Source organism: Xyrauchen texanus, chromosome 7 (assembly GCF_025860055.1).
Source record: "Xyrauchen texanus isolate HMW12.3.18 chromosome 7, RBS_HiC_50CHRs, whole genome shotgun sequence".
In the NCBI taxonomy this organism is placed as follows: Eukaryota; Metazoa; Chordata; class Actinopteri; order Cypriniformes; family Catostomidae; genus Xyrauchen; species Xyrauchen texanus.
In genome coordinates this window covers 9,782,650-9,799,265 of record NC_068282.1, presented here as the reverse complement: position 1 = coordinate 9,799,265, position 16,616 = coordinate 9,782,650, and the positions used below count along the sequence as shown (strand labels likewise).

The following is a 16,616-nucleotide window of genomic DNA, read 5'->3' as shown; positions in this document are numbered from 1 at the left end:
GTGCGCTGTTTACCTGGGGAAGTGATGGCACCAGGATGCACTGTGGGAAGAGAACAAGCTGGTGGAGGGTGTGTGATGTTCTGGGCAATGTTTTGCTTGGAAAATCTGTGTCCGGAAATTCATGTAGACTTCAATTTGACATGTGCCACATACATACTGTAAACATTTTTGCAGGTACAACCCTTCATGGCAGTCGTATTCCCTGATGGCAGTGGCCTCATTCAGCAGGATAGTGCACCCTGCCACACTGCACACATTGTTCGGGAATGGTTTGAGGAACATGATGAAGAGTTCCAGGTGTTGCCCTGGCCACCAAATTCCCCAGATCTCAATCCGATTAAGCATCTATGGGATGTGCTAGAGCAACAAGTCCAATCCACGGCAGCTCCACCTTAGGACTTGAAGGATCTGCTGCTAATGTCTTGGTGCCAGATACCACAGGACACCTTTAGGGGTCTTGTACAGTCCATGCCTTGGTGGGCCTGCATTGTTATGGCGGCACGTGGGGGACCAACAGCATATTAGGCATAAGGTTTTGACTCAACAGCATATTTAATATGTTAATGTGTTCAATTGAGTTATTTGAACAAATCAAATTTAAGTTAGGGTAACTCAATACAATTAAGTAGAGCCTACATTTGAATTTCATATAAAAGAAGCTCCTTTTCAAAGCGTGGAACCAATGTCCACAACTGAATCAAATTAAACCAACAATTGTTTTCCCCCAGTGCATCCAGAAAATGGTGTGTTAGAGAATTTCAACTTTTTGTCCAAGTGTATATTAAGATTAAATTTGATTTATTTTTTAATTGAAAAAAAAACTTCTAAAATAGTATAGAATGGTCTGCACTTACATAGCCAAATATAAATACTTTAATAGACAAATATAAAAGTTGGAGAACTGCTCATTTGATAAACCCATATAGATTCAGCACTTAATTATCTATTTAATTGAACATATAAACTGAAATATGTTCCAGCAAGGGAACAATTCAACTTCAATGGAATTGTATTTTGTCCATATACAAAGGGAAATTATTTGGTCATCTCATAAATTTAATTACCCTGAAGAAGCTCCACTAATACATAATGTACATTTATTAAAATCTCTTCATTTCAAAAACAATCTATATCATACAATATCAAAATTTTGACAATTAAATTAATATATTACTCCAAGGAAAGACTCTTCTTTCATGTTGAGTGTGGTGTGATGTGAAACTGTGGAAATGTATTGTGCAGTAAGGAGATTGTGCGTCTATAGCATTAATCTGGGGTGGTTATGAGTGAAACTGTTAATTCTTGACGCCTTTAAGAGGCAGAGAAAATTCTTTCAGGTTTTGAACAGTGTTAGTCTTGTTCAGTGGTGGACAAAGCACTAGTCATCTTGGATGGACCAAAGGTCACCACCAGGCATTGCACGTTTTCAATAAGTTATCTTAACCTTACTTTCAATCTTCGTATGGATTAGTATAAGTATTCTAATCATATCGGTGTTCTGCATTTTATTCAATTTATCTAAATTTGTCTGATTAAACCCTTTGTTTTAATTAACTCAGAATTTTAAGTTTTAATTTCAGTGAAAGTGCAAAAAACTTAGACTATAATATACTGTAATTTGAAACAAAAATGCTACTAAAACAATTTCTATTCAGTTTTTCTGACAATATGAAAGCCCTATGTTCATTTATACCCACATATCATGTTATTGCACATGCCTAGTTACCTCACATAACTTTTGAGTCCCTATTCCTGCCTCACCCTCTCTCTCTCTTTGCATCTGAGACATGGGAATGTGGATATAAATTAGGTCCAACATTGCACCAGTGCCTGTTGTTCTTTCTGCATGAATAGCCTCCAGCTATAGGAATTAATTTAATCCTCTCTTTCACGTGTTTCAGCACCAATGGGCAAAACTGACCAGCTAAGGAAACACTGAAGAGGGTCCTCCACAATAATAACAATACCAGAGCTAAACTGAGTGTATGTGAAGTGTTAAAATCACATATCTACTTTTATTCTGTAAACTGTACATTCTTTAGTTGGTCCATTATACTGTATCGCACTACTGTCAGTATCAATGAAAAAGACATATTCATTGCAAAGAGATCTCATTTGTGATTTTTCTTTCCTATTGGAACCCTTGAGAGAACATATGACTGAATGAAGCATTTCATATTAAACAGGCCCATCAGATGACATATTACAGCTCTGGGGTGTTGGGACATATAGAAGCCAATTACATGCATGAGTTCCTCAATTGAGAGGAGCAACATATCCAGGCTGGTCATTATCATTTCAGCATGCAGCTCCAGTCTCTCATGGATGGTTTTATACTTCGCTGTACTGGTAATGCTGGTGTCCCTGTGTGAGGGAGGTTGTCTGGATGCAGGACTGTGTTGCGTTGGTCAAAACCAGTCATTTATTACTGAAGGCTGGAGGCAAGATCGCTCATATGGGGAGTGTTACTGCGACCAGGCATGCAAGATGACATTCGACTGCTGCCACGACTATGACCTTGCCTGTCCAGGTTACTGAAATTTCATAATTTTTCAGATGGCATGTATTGTAAAATTGTAAAATGGATTCAGGTTCATGCTACAATATACTATCTCTTAAAAAAACAGAACAAGACCTATGCCAATAGAATTTTTATTTTATTTTATTCCACTGTGTTACTCTAAAGTTTAAACGGCTTGGTTCTACAGTACAACAACAGCTTTTAGGTTAAATAAATACAATCACTGACTTCTCGTGGGGATCTTAATCCATCATCTTTGACAATACTTATCCACAATTTTATCCTCACTTCAATGCATATTTTGATTAGATAATGAAGTGTTTTAAATTAACGCGAGGACATGCAGAAAAAATTAGACTGTATTGAAATGTGACCCATTGGCATATCATGTCTCCAACTTCATATCTTGTGAATATTCATACAGGATTATGTATATACAGTTGAAGTCAGAAGATTACATACACCTTAGTCAAATCCATTTTTTTGTTTACAATTCCTGAAATTTAATCGTAGAAAGCATTCCCTATTTTAGGTCAGTTAGTATCACTACTTTATTTTAAGAATGTGAAATGTCAGAGATAATAGTAGAGAGAATTATTTATTTCAGCTTTTATTTCTTTCATCACATTCCCAGTGGGTCAGAAGTTTACATACACTTTGTTGGTATTTGGTAGCCAACAAAGTGTATGTAAAATTGTTTATCATTTATCAGTTATCAAATATTGGTCATTAAGTCAAATATTTGATTCACTAGACCAGAGGACATTTCTCCAAAAAGTAAGATATTTGTCCCATGTGCACTTGCAATCTGTAGTCTGGCTTTTTTATGGCGGTTTTGGAGCAATGGCTTCTTCCTTGCTGAGCAACCTTTCAGGTTATTTCAATATAGGACTCGTTTTACTGTGGATATAGATACTTGATAATCTCTTTCCTCCAGCAACTTCACAAGGACCGTTGCTATTGTTCTGGGACTGATTTCCACTTTTTGCACCAAAATACATTCATCTCTAGGAGACAGAATGCATCACCTTCCTGAGCGGTATGATGGCTACGTGGTACCATGGTGTTTATACTTGCGTACTATTGTTTGTACACGTGAACATTGTACCTTCAGGTGTTTGGAAATTGCTCCCAATGATAAACCAGACTTGTGGAGGTCCACAATTTAGTTTTTCTGAGGTCTTGGCTGATTTCTTTTAATTTTCCCATAATATCAAGCAAAGAGACACTGAGTTTGAAGGTAGGCCTTTCATAAGCTTTTTGGCTAATTGTCTAAAGGCTTGACATCAATTTCTGGAATTTTCCAAGCTGCTTAAAGGCACAGTTAACTTAGTGTATGTAACTTTCTGACCCATGGGAATTGTGATAAAGTCAAATAAAAGTGAAACAATCTGTCTGTAAACAATTGTTGGGGAAATTACTTGTGTCATGCACAAAGAAGATGTCCTAAACAACTTGCAAAAACAGTTTGCTCATATTAAATCTGTGGAGTGGTTAAAAAAATAGTTTTGATGATCTCAATCTAAGTGTATGTAAACTTCTGACATCATATTAAATGCAATCACTGCAGTATCCATTTTTCCCTTCCAGAGCCTTCTCAAGATGGGAGAAAGGTGTCTCAGGTTGCGTGCATGCTACTCAGCATTACTGGCTCTATATGGTTAGGAAATACAGAGGGTGTGGACAGGACACCTGCTGCCTGCCTGGAACCCAGTAACCTAGGTACAATGGGTGAAGCTTCACTAATGTTTTTTCCCACTTGCTGTGGCTAATTGGTTTAAATACATTTTCAGTAGGTACACACTCGACCCAACTGCATATCCTAGCACAGAAACGAATTAAGTGGAGCAGGGCACGTTTTGTTGCACGCGACGCATGTCCCGGGCATTATAAACACGGCAGCGTATTTAATGCACCGGAAATGGGAGACTTCGCATGAAACAGGCTTGCGACAGACATGTAAATGCACAACTACTGTCATCTGCAGTACCGCGAAAGAAAGACCCCACGTGTGCGCGTGAAAGAGACTGGTTCAGCAAGCTGCAGCCAGGTACACTTGTAGAGACTGAACAGCAGCGAGGGAAAATAATAGTTGTACGTTTTTAAACTTCAACAAATTAAACAACAGCATTCAGTATATTTTATATCTGTATATACAGTATAGCGTCTAATTATGCATTGGTAATGTGCAGTAATGTTTATATCGCCAGTAAAGCTTGATATGAACTGAATCTGCCCATTTGATCCTAATATTAAACACTGGAAAACGCCAGAGGATTTTGCTAAACTTTTAATAACAGCATCATGCTTTCCTAACAGTGAGGAGCAATCTCACTGTAACAATAACCCTAAGCTGTCAGCATGTCCACTGAATTTATGGCATGTATACATATGAGTCATTCCAGAATTGGGGGTACATTTAGAGTCTCCCAGATAAACCTTCTTTTATTAAAAATTAAAAAAAAAATAAAATAAATTAAATCAGTTTTGAATAATAACAAATTATATTACACTATCACTAAAATAATGCTTTATGTATATTTAGGATTTTTTTTTAATGGGAAATATTAACTAAATGACTCCCACTCCACCTATTATTGACTGTCTCTGCCTCCTGATTCATACATTCAACTTGAATTATCATGAAATAATGAAGTCTAATTTTCAAATATTTTTTGTGTTTACTCTATTAAGTTATATAAACAATTGCATAGAATATATATTTTTTGTATTATTTGTAATTTAATTAATAAAAAAATAGATTTTGTGTCTGTCCCTACGTTCTGGTCAACTCTGTTATAAAACAAAAAAAAAAACCTCCAAAGCATTTGTAGAAAAAGCATGTGACTTGCTCCAAGTGATGTCACTTCCTCTGGCGGGAAACTCTGGAAAGCAGTGAGGTATGTCATTTTCTTCTCTCATTAATTTGTACAAAATGTTTAGGATACACCAACAGTAGATTCATTATTTGTCAAATATGTTATTGTGATATTGCAGTGAATCTCTCATTCACTTTTTAAAAAACGATAATATGGCGAAAACCCATAAAATTCAGTTTTTAGACATGCCATGTGGTATCTGGTTTGAGGTTAGCATTTTGAGCTAAAGCACAAAATGGTGGAAAATGTCAACTCTGTTATCGGTTTAAAAAGTTGAACAATAAGAGTTGACAATGATTAACAGAGTCAAATGTACCCAATTTAATTTAAGCATTTTGCATTAGTTTACATTTATTATGGATTCTAGGTCAATTTACTGTAAATGATACATTTGTTATATATCATTCCAGGTTAAGGAAATTTAATAATAGGCAGATGAAACTGTCAGCAGCAGAAAGGCAACGGCAATACAGGGCACGACGAGATGCCGACCCTGTAAGGAAGGCAGAAAATGTGCAAAAAGATAGAAATGGATGCCACAAAAGGAAAAATGCAGGCCAGACAAGCACAGTGGCCGATCTGGGTGAAAGAGAGAAAAGGTACAAGCGCAGGTATTGGAAAGAGGCACAGCAGAGGTGCAGAGCAGAAAAGCAGAGACTTGTAGAGATGACACCACCACAAAGTCCTGAATCAGACCCTGAACCACAGATATCCAGGTAACATTAGGTCCAAGAGTCTATAATTATATAACAGTATGTACGGTAAGACATAGGTAGATCGAGGAAAGTTAAGTTCTTTGTTAGGATTGTCAACAACTAACTTCAGTTCCAAGGTATTGTGACTTAAAGGTATACTCAATTTGTGCATGTTTTTTTTTTTTTTACACATTTTAATTAATGGTGCGTAATTTTTTAACTGTATAGGAGTGCACTTGCATAGTGCACATTTAAATACTAAATGCAGATTTTTTTTCTTAAAATTCAACTTAAATTTAAATTTGTTTTTATATTTTCAGACAAAGAAGATCAGGACAAAGAAAATTAAAACTGCAGAACTCCAAATTATACAGATAAATTGAAAAATTAAAGATTTTGCTGAAAAAGAAAACAACCTCTGTCTGAAAATACCAGAAACACCTTCAGAGACTGACATATGTGGCTGAATCCCCTCGTTCAAAAACGCGGAAGCAAATAGGAAAACATAAAGTCCCTGCAGAGGTTCAAAAAACCCTCTTGTTTCATAATGCACTGATAAATAATATCAGACAAAAGTACCAAGACACTAAAAAAGAAAGAGTGCGTCAGATTATATCACGAATTGTGTCAGGAAAGATTATAAAAAATTACAAACTACAGAAGACAACACAGACCTCACTTGGTTTTTCAAGAAAGCGGTTCGAGAAGAGGAACCAAAGTGAACAGATTTTTTCAAAGAAGAAAATATCGATCAGCACAAAGCAAGCTCCAAAAGAACGTACAGGAATTATTTTTGAGAGACGATGTCAGCCGCTTGACTGCAGGAAAAAAACAAACCATTACAAGAGGAAAAGTAAAAATGCAGAAAAGGTTTCTAAATGATACCATAAAAAATCTTCATCGCAAATTCCTTCTAGAGAATCCATCAAGTCTGCTGTCATATGCACTTTTCTGTTGTATGCGTCCTTTCTGGGTTGTCCACCCATCCATATCTGACAGAGACACCCGTCTCTGTAAAGTTCATGAAAACTTATCCTTCCTTGTGCGGAAGCTTCATACACTCAAACTTCTTGGGACGACTAACTTGGAAATCATTGCAAACTCAATATGCTGTGATCCTGCAAGCAAAGAATGCATGTATGGAGAATGTGCCAAATGCAGAAGCAATATCTATCAGCTCAACAGTGAGTATGATGCTGAGGCTCCAGTGAGATTTGTTCAGTGGACAACTGAACTTGGAGAAAGGAGAAAGAATCACAACCAGTCCGAATGACTGTGAAAAGGGAGATGGAGTGTTCTCTAGGAGATATGACTGATAGGTTTCAGAACCAGCTGAGAGTTTTCACAAGGCACCATTTCAATATTAAAACACAATACAACCACTACCGGGAGCTCAAGAAAAGCATGAAATCTGACGAGTGTTTGATTCACATTGATTTTTCTGAAAATTATGCATGTAAATTATCAGGCAGTTCATTTTGCATCCTCTCAGCAGCAGGCAACTCTGCATACAGGAATCCTTCATGTGGGTGGAGTGGACAAACATTTGTGCTTTACTACCATCTCAACATCAAAAGAGAAAAGTCCCTCCGCTATATGGACACACTTGTCCCCTGTGCTTGATCATGTGAAAACCCACCATCCATCAGTAAGTTTAGTTAATTTTTTTAGTGATGGAAAGTGCACCCAATACCATCAGAAGGGCAACTTCTATATGTTTAGCACAGAGTTGTTCAAGAAGGGCTTCAAGAAAGGCACATGGAGCTTCTTTGAAGCAAGCCACGGAAAAGGTGCACCAGATGGAGTGGGTGGAGTTTTAAAAAGAACAGCGGACAGACTGGTCAGTGAAGGAAAAGACATTCAAAATGCCAAGAAATTATATGATTGTCTACTGAATGTCCAGACCTCTATACAGCTGTTCTACATTGATGAGGACGCTGTGGGGAAAGCTGTATAAAAGATGCCAAAACTGCACTGTTCTCATTGCAACTCAATTACACTGGCAGAAAATGTTGTTGTTTGATCTTTTAACTATAGGTGGTCAACTCTGTTATTAATGTCAACTCTGTTTGTTTAAGGTTTTACTTTAAAAATGATCATCATATGTGTTTTATTGTTAACAAATTGATCAGAATCTTATTAACATAACTAGTATTCTTACGGCATGGAGTTTTAAAGGATTTCATTCATTTTTAAAGCTATGCTTAGAGAAAATGCACACTATCTTGGCAACTTTTCAGTTAAATGTATTGATATTTTTACCCCAAAACAAAAAGTCTCTATCTTATTATGCTTAAAGTTGCATTAATGGATGAAAAGACAAAAGTTCTCTTAGGGAGGACAGGTTTTAAAATTGTGTTACATTTTTTAACTGTATATATTTGACCCAATTTGTCTAGAACAGAGTTGACAGATTTTCCTGTTAGTACATTGATGTTCTGTCATAATATTTTAAATCTTGCAAGTTTAAGATCAGCAAATATTGAAAATGTTAAATTTAAAGTGCATTCAATGGAAATAAAAAAGTTTAACAGAAAAAAAAAATCCTATTTTTTGTTTTCTTTCTCTACTTGAAATGTACCCACAATTCTGGAATGAGTCATATACTTGTATCAAAGATTAATACCTGTAAAATTGGCAAATTAACTCTATATGCAAAAAAATATAATAAACTTGTACATTTGAAAATTTAATATTTAATTATTTTATTTAAAAGCACCTCACAGTCTAATTGATCCCACAAAAGCTCAATGGGGTTAAGATCCATAACACTCTTTTCCAATTATCTGCTGTCCAATGTCTGTGTTTCTTTGTTTTTCTGTTTTAAAAGTGGCTTTTTCTTTGATCTTACCATTAGGCCTGCACTCCTGAGTCTTCTCCTTACTGTTGTACATGAAACTGGTGTTGTGCGGGTAGAATTCAATGAAGCTGTCAGCTGAGGAAATGTGAGGTGTCTATTTCTCAATCTAGAGTCTCTGATGTACTTATCCTCTTGTTTATTTGTACGTCTGGCCTTCCTCATCTCTTTCTGTCTTTGTTAGAGCCAGTTGTCCTTTGTCTTTGAAGACTGTAGTATACACCTTTGTATGCTATCTTCAGTTTTTTGGCAATTTCAATCATTATATAGCCTTCATTCCTCAAAACAAAGATTAGCTGACAAGTTTCTAGAGAAAGCTGTTTCTATTTTGCGATTTCTTTAACTAATATTGACCTTAAGACATGCCAGTCTATTGTATACTGTGGCAACTCAAAAAAACAAAAACAAAAGTTTCATTTAATTAACCAAATAGCTTTCGGCAGTGTTTGATATTATGGCAAGTGATTTTCTAGAACCAAATTAGCAATTTAGCATGATTACTCAAGGATAAGGTGTTGGAGTGATGGTTGCTGGATATGGGGCCTGTATAGATTTGATCAAAAATGACATTTTTCAAATAGTGATGGTGCTGCTTTTACATAAGTAATGTCCTGACAATACATTGTATGTAATGTTTGTATGTACACGAAAATATACTGAAGACTATACATTTTTTTATTTGTTAAATACTTAGATATAGAGCATTGTAAATGAGCCAAGTCTCTGTCATTTCAAAATAAGAGTCCTGAAAGTTTATTATATAATATTTTTTTATAGTTATGTCTCATTTCATGCACCATATCTTATTATTTTTATTTTGGTTATTATAAAATACATCTGGAATTGTATTCATTATTCACCTTGTAGCCTCTATGTCTTTGCCCATCATAGTAAAGAATGAATGCCTAAAGCTGGTTCTTCACTAGCAGACTCTCATCGCTCTCTTCAGTCAGAGACATGACACACTTGCCGATTAAATATAGTGGAGGAGTGACACACATAACGACCGCAGCTATCTCTCTCTGAAAAAAATAATAACATGAGTAAAATTGCAATCGCAATAGAGTGATTTGGGGGGTCTTCAGACCTGTAGCTTGCTTGATTGTTCAGAAACAGGGGCATTGCCGTTCAGATGGCTTTCAAAAGGTTATATTTTAAAATGCTCCAAAACTGTAAAATGTCCAAGTTTATTTTTATCCTTCATTAGTTGCTTTTATATTATTTCTGCAGAATGACAGAATTACTATGGCTTTTATTCAGCATTTGTGATGATATGTAGCTGAGTGTGATTAAATAAAAAAAGTACCAATCAGCTTGTCATCTTGCCATCTTCTCAGTAGTGGAATTTTTTTTTTTTTTTTTTTTTTTAACAAAACAGATGTGGTTTTCACTGCTTGAAGCCATGAACCAAGCAAGGAGTCCTGACAGTCAAGTGATTAACACCTCCCACTGAGAGGTGATTATGTATCCTCTGTATCCCGCTGCCTTTACTTTCTGTAAATCAATTTGAAAAACTATCAGCCCATTAATCATTTATCAGCCTTTTCCCCAACCTTAGTTATCGGTATTGGCAAAATCCACTTTATGTTGACCTCTGGTAATTACATATGTAATTAAATGCAGGTACTTTACATGTAAGTACAATGCAACAACACATATGTGTACATAATAAGTGCATTGTGTCAAATAAGTAAGTACAAAGTAGTTATTGACACCTAATAAATAAATATATATTTATATATATATATATATATATATTTTTGTGTTGTGGCTTCACAAATGCTTTGCTGCATACCTCGGTTGTAACGAGTGGTTATTTCAGGCAAAGTTGCTCTTCTATCAGCTTGAATCAGTCGGCCCATTCTCCTCTGACCGCTAGCATCAACAAGGCATTTTCAGCCCACAGGACTGCTGCATACTGGATGTTTTTCCCTTTTCACACCATTCTTTGTAAACCCTAGAAATGGTTGTGCGTGAAAATCCCAGTAACTGAGCAGATTGTGAAATACTCAGACCGGCCCGTCTGGCACCAACAACCATGCCACGCTCAAAATTGCTTAAATCACCTTTCTTTCCCATTCTGACATTCAGTTTGGAGTTCAGGAGATTGTCTTGACCAGGACCACACCCCTAAATGCATTGAAGCAACTGCCATGTGATTGGTTGATTAGATAATTGCATTAATGAGAAATTGAACAGGTGTTCCTAATAATCCTTTAGGTGAGTGTATATATATATATATATGCATATATATATATATATATATATATATATATATATATATATGCATATAATATATCTACTATTACTTACTTCAGCATGAAATAATGAGTTAAGGAATGGACTAATCAAGAACTAATAAAGGGCTAACATTAACTACGACTGGAGTTATATGAATTCATGCATGAGTTAAGGCCAGTTTAATTACATGTTTGATAGTTAATTAATGCAGTTAATGCATTAATTAACATTTGGGAATAAACTAAAACAGGCTTTATAAGAAAGAATGTGAAGTGCTTCAACCTTGAATTAAACATGCATAATATAATATTTTCACAATTTAAATATTTTATTAATTGATCTATTTGCAGTTTCACAACAAGCATCATTTGATGAAGCAGGATTATTCATTTTGCATTCAAATTTATTTTTCCCAAGAACTTCAGCTTTTAATGAGATGTTTTTCATCGCAGTTCCTTGTTTTAATATTGCACTGTATGTCTTATGTATTTCAGCTGTATCTTGTGTGGTGAGTGAATGGAGTGGATGGTCTGGCTGTTTGGAGCTGCGTAAGCCCACAGTGTGATTCAAGAGGCACGTTACGATGGCAAATCCTGTCCATCTCTACAGCAGACTGCAGACTGTGTTGAGTATCATGGCCAGCAGGGACCCTGCCTGCAGTCACTGGGTAAGCCTCACATACAGTAATTGGCCAATTATTGCTTTTTGAAATGTTTTATTACCTTAGCAGCATTTGAATACTTTAAATAATATTTTAAAAATACATTTAAATACTATAAACCTTTGATGTAACACACATCAATCAAGAATCAAGAAAGATTTTTTAAAAAACCACAATGCTAGGGCATTGTGAATTGTTGCCAGGGTGTTGCTATTAGGGTTGTCATGATGTACGGTGTTACCGGTTTTACAAGGGACAACACCGATGTGAAATTTTATACTGGGTAAAAGGGGGAAACATGAATGGAACTTCCAATATCAATACGATACTCTTATATCAATAAGTATAGTTGCCTAAAGAAGAGTTTGCAACCCATGATACATTAACGTAAATAATGCACTGAAAGCCAGATGTTCTTTACCAATGCATTAAATTACACAAGCAGCAAAGTACACGCACTGACAAAAGACATTTAATTGCAGGTAGTGAATATAATGTGCATGGATGTCTCGGCTTTGGAATGACACAAGGAAGGCTATAAGAGACACGGACACGTGCTTGAAGAAAAACACTTTATTGTATTTTTAAGAACAGATGACAGAAAATCCGTCTATGCACATGTCTGACGTGCTGTTTGTTCGGAGGCGAATGGTAACAGCAGAGATGCATTTCTGAAAAAAGAAATATATATTTTTTTTTTTACAGAATGTTTTAACTTTGTCACAGGTTCTGTCAGTTACCACAAAAAATGCTTTTGACTCGCCCCTCAGTTTGTAAAAACAAACATTGTATGTACAGCAAGCAATTAATAAGTCTGTGGGGAAAGGCACTGGAATAAACATTAAAATACACACTATTTTAAAATAAATCCACAATAATATAACTCACTTGAGACTAAAGATTGGAGAAAACTCCACAAACATGAATTTAATCGCATTACCAGATGTTCGTCCACCTAGAACACAGTCTTCACCTAGAACACACTTCTACAATAATGATAATAATAACAATAATACATATAAGGGCATTAAAAAATACAAGCTGCACTTCTGCTTTTAAATCTACTGCCTTGTAGATGCGTTACTGTAAACACGATATTTTTCGAACATCACAGATGCCTTAAAGGGGACATGTCATGAGGAATAAAAATGTCCTTGATATTTTGAGGTTGTACTTTAAAAACATGCTGCAAGTCTCGGAATGCAAAACTTCCTCTCCAGTCAAAAAGCATTTATTGTTTCCATTCTGCAAAAACGTCTCGTTTTGAAATCGGCCACATTGTGACATCAACATGTGATGTTCATTTGAATAGCTCCACCTCTACAACATACGTAATTCTTGCGCTGAAAAAGAGCATGACTGAGGTACTCCATCACTGAAAGTAGTATTATTGTTACAGTAGTTTGCTTTTACAATTGAAAAGATTAAGATTTCGAGGAAGGTCCCGAGATGTTGTCGTGTTCTTGGTTGTGGAAAAAGCAGGGCTGTAACCACAATATACACTAAAGTGCCCAATTATTAGGCAAATTGTATTCCTCAGTATTAATTTTATTGTTGAACAAACACAATGCTCTCAGTCAATCCAAAATGTTATTGAACCTCAAACCTGAATGTTTAACAAAGAAAAGTGAGTTTTGTCTTTCTCAGGGGAATATATAAGTGTGCACAATTATTAGGCAACTAAATTACAAAAATAATTTCTCCCAACTCAATTGTTTATTCAAATTTCTTTGAGTATGTGCAACAAATAAGTATCACAAAATAACAATTAAATAAAATGTTTGGCCGTTCAAAAATATTCAGTGACTAATATAGCCACCCTTCTTTTCAATAACTGCCATGAGCCTTCCATCCACAGAGTCTGTCAGTTTCTTAATATGTTCATGATCATCTTTCGCTGAAGCAGCAACCACAGCCTCCCAAATGCTGTTCAAAGAGGTGCATTGTCTTCCCTCACTGTAAATCTCACGTTTGAGAAGGGCCCACAAGTTCTCAGTCAGGTGAGGAAGGGGGGCAAATCATTGTTTGGGCACCTTTTAGGCCCTTGCTGGCTAGCAAAGCAGTGGAGTTCTTGGATGCATGTGATGGAGCATTGTACTGCATACAAATCATGGCCTTTTTGAATGCTGAGGACTTCTTCCTGTACCACTGCTTGAATAAAGTACTTCCTTGAAACTGGCAGTAGGTTTGAGAGTTGAGTTTCAGTTAATCTTCAACTTGAAAAGGTCCAACTACCTCATCCTTAATGATAGCAGCCCATTCCAGTACCCCTCCTCCACGTTGCTGGCACCTAACTCGAAGTGGTGCCCTGTGTCCATTAGTGATCCATCTGGTCCATCAAGATTCACTCTCATTTCATCTGTCCATAAAACCTTAATGTATTTCTTTGCCCAATCTTGATGCTTTAACTTGTGAATATATTCAGTGGTGGTCATGTTTCAGCCTTCTTGACCTCGGCCATGTCTCTGAGCACTTGACACCTTGTACTTCTGGACACTCCAGTTGGTTGGTTACCATTCTGGAATATGGTGGCACTGGAGGATAATGGTTTCCTGGTAGCAAATTAAAGTCTTTTGCAGTTAATTTGCACCTTTTCTTATCCATGCGTTTTTTGCGCCCCAGTTGACTATTAACAACAAAATGTTTGATTGTCCGGTGGTCATGCCTAAATAATTTAGCAAAATCAAGAGTGTTACATCCGTCTGAAAGGCATTTTACAATATTTGTCTTTTCATTGTCAGTTAAATCTCTTTGTTGGCCCATTTTACCTGAGGTAACGAAGCTGCCTAATAATTATGCATATAAGGTGTGCATAATTGCACACCATCCCTCATTACACACACACACACATATATATATATATATCACCTGAAAATGATTGAATCCAATAAGCATTCAAGTTTATATAGTTTGGAGTTGGAAAATGTGCATGGAAATAATGATAAGATCAAAATACTCACTTGCCTAATAATTGGGCATGCAGTGTACATTTAGGGGGACAGTTCCCCTTCAATAATCAGATTTGGCCAGATTGTACACAATAAAACACAAAGTAGAGCATTATCACCCTAAGATTAGAACTAGAAAATGTGACTTGTGGCTTCCATTGCGTTTTTAAGTTGTGGCAAGGACAGTGTCATATGTTGTCATATAATTCAAATATTATTGGGTAATAATTTAAAATCAATTTATGATGTTTCTCAATTATTCTGAATTTTGTACAGACTCAGTGGTAGTCTTGTACTGTGTGAAAGTAAATAAAAACATGTATCTTTTAAAACTTGTATCTTTTTATTGCATTTAAGGCCTTTATTCAGAAAAGTATTGCATTCAGGGCCTTTACTATTTACAAGGACCAAAGAGGACAATTATATTTGTGACCTCAAAACCTGTGACCACCCCACCCCAAAATGGTTTGGTCCCCGAGACAAGGTTACGGCCTTGGGAAAAATTGCATCCTTAGCCTTCTCTAGGATTCCAACATTTGCAATAAGTGGCTTACATTTATTTAAACAAAATTCCTAAAGGTATCAATGACTATATTTTTGTTCAGCACATTTCTCTGTGGATTCTTTTGAGTAACAAGATTCAGGCTTTGTAAAAATGGAGCAGAGCCAACTATATTGGACACAACAGTAATGCTGGTGAGTAATAAATGTAATTTCAATAGGTGTAATTTACGAGTGAGATGGTGGGGCATGTACTTCCATTTTTTGCCTTAACAGTTTAATAAAAGTTTTATTAGGGTGAATTAGAACCCAGAACTCCTTGAAATAAATGCAAAAACTTTACCATGAGTCCAATTAGTCATTCTGGCTAAAGTTTAGTTATCCGTGTACTTTTCCACTGACTAACAAAATCCTAGTACTGACAGTGCTAGATATACAGATCAACATATAAAATTAATTATGTGAAATATTTATTGGAGCTCTTAAACTGGTCATCAAGAACAACTGTTTATTAAAACACTAATGGATTATTTGACTTTATCTACAAAGATGTTAGCCAAACATAACAAAGTAATATATTAAAGGAGAAAGCACAGAAACCAAGCATTTCAGACAGAGGACGAGAGACAAGGTAACATTTCCTAAATTGAGCTAGGCCAGGTTTCACAAGTGATGCAGATCTTCCTGCAATGTGCTTCTTCTGCCACTAGAGAGAACCATGAGACATCTCTAAATATGCAAAAGCTTGTTTATAAAACCACTTGTACTGGTTTAAGGCTCTTCTAACAGGCCTGTGCACTCATTTAAAACACTCCAGAGCCTTGTGATGTTTTTTTAATAAAATGAGAGATGGCTTGTTAATCTAGGTTAAATTTAAAAGCCTAATGAGATTGGGGTGTTTGTACATCGTCAGTTTTTATAAGTTATTTTTAATAGAATGGAGACACACTAACAGTATTTTTAATATTAGCTGAAACATGCTGTTTTAAAACGCAATTATCATGAGCATAAATTGAAACACTTCTATATGGCTATTTTCAAGGTCAACAGCCAGATGTACCCACCACTCTGTCTGTCTCATATCTCTCTCCATCAGTCTTTCAGTCTTATCATCACATTCTCACTCTCTCACTCTCTCACTCTTAGGAGGTTATCTCTGCAGTGGCAGGCTGTGGGGAATTCTCAGTGCTGAGGGGTGTGGAGACGGGTTCTTCGCCGAGATTCCTGTTCTTGTCCTACTCTACACAGTTTTATCTTCATCTAGCTCACAAACATTAATTAGTCTTAACCGGGTCATGCAATTTCATACTTGA

The 16,616-nt window shown here is 36.0% G+C and overlaps 1 long non-coding RNA gene and 1 pseudogene across 1 annotated transcript; both read left to right on the top strand.

The window, feature by feature from the left end:
• Window positions 1–2,247: 2,247 nt before the first annotated feature.
• Window positions 2,248–16,616, top strand: LOC127646578 (somatomedin-B and thrombospondin type-1 domain-containing protein-like; annotated as a pseudogene).
• On the top strand, window positions 5,405–8,627 carry LOC127646852 (uncharacterized). Its single transcript, XR_007970977.1, has 3 exons — window positions 5,405–5,421; window positions 5,811–6,116; window positions 6,416–8,627. It is a non-coding gene; the product is annotated as an uncharacterized LOC127646852 (long non-coding RNA).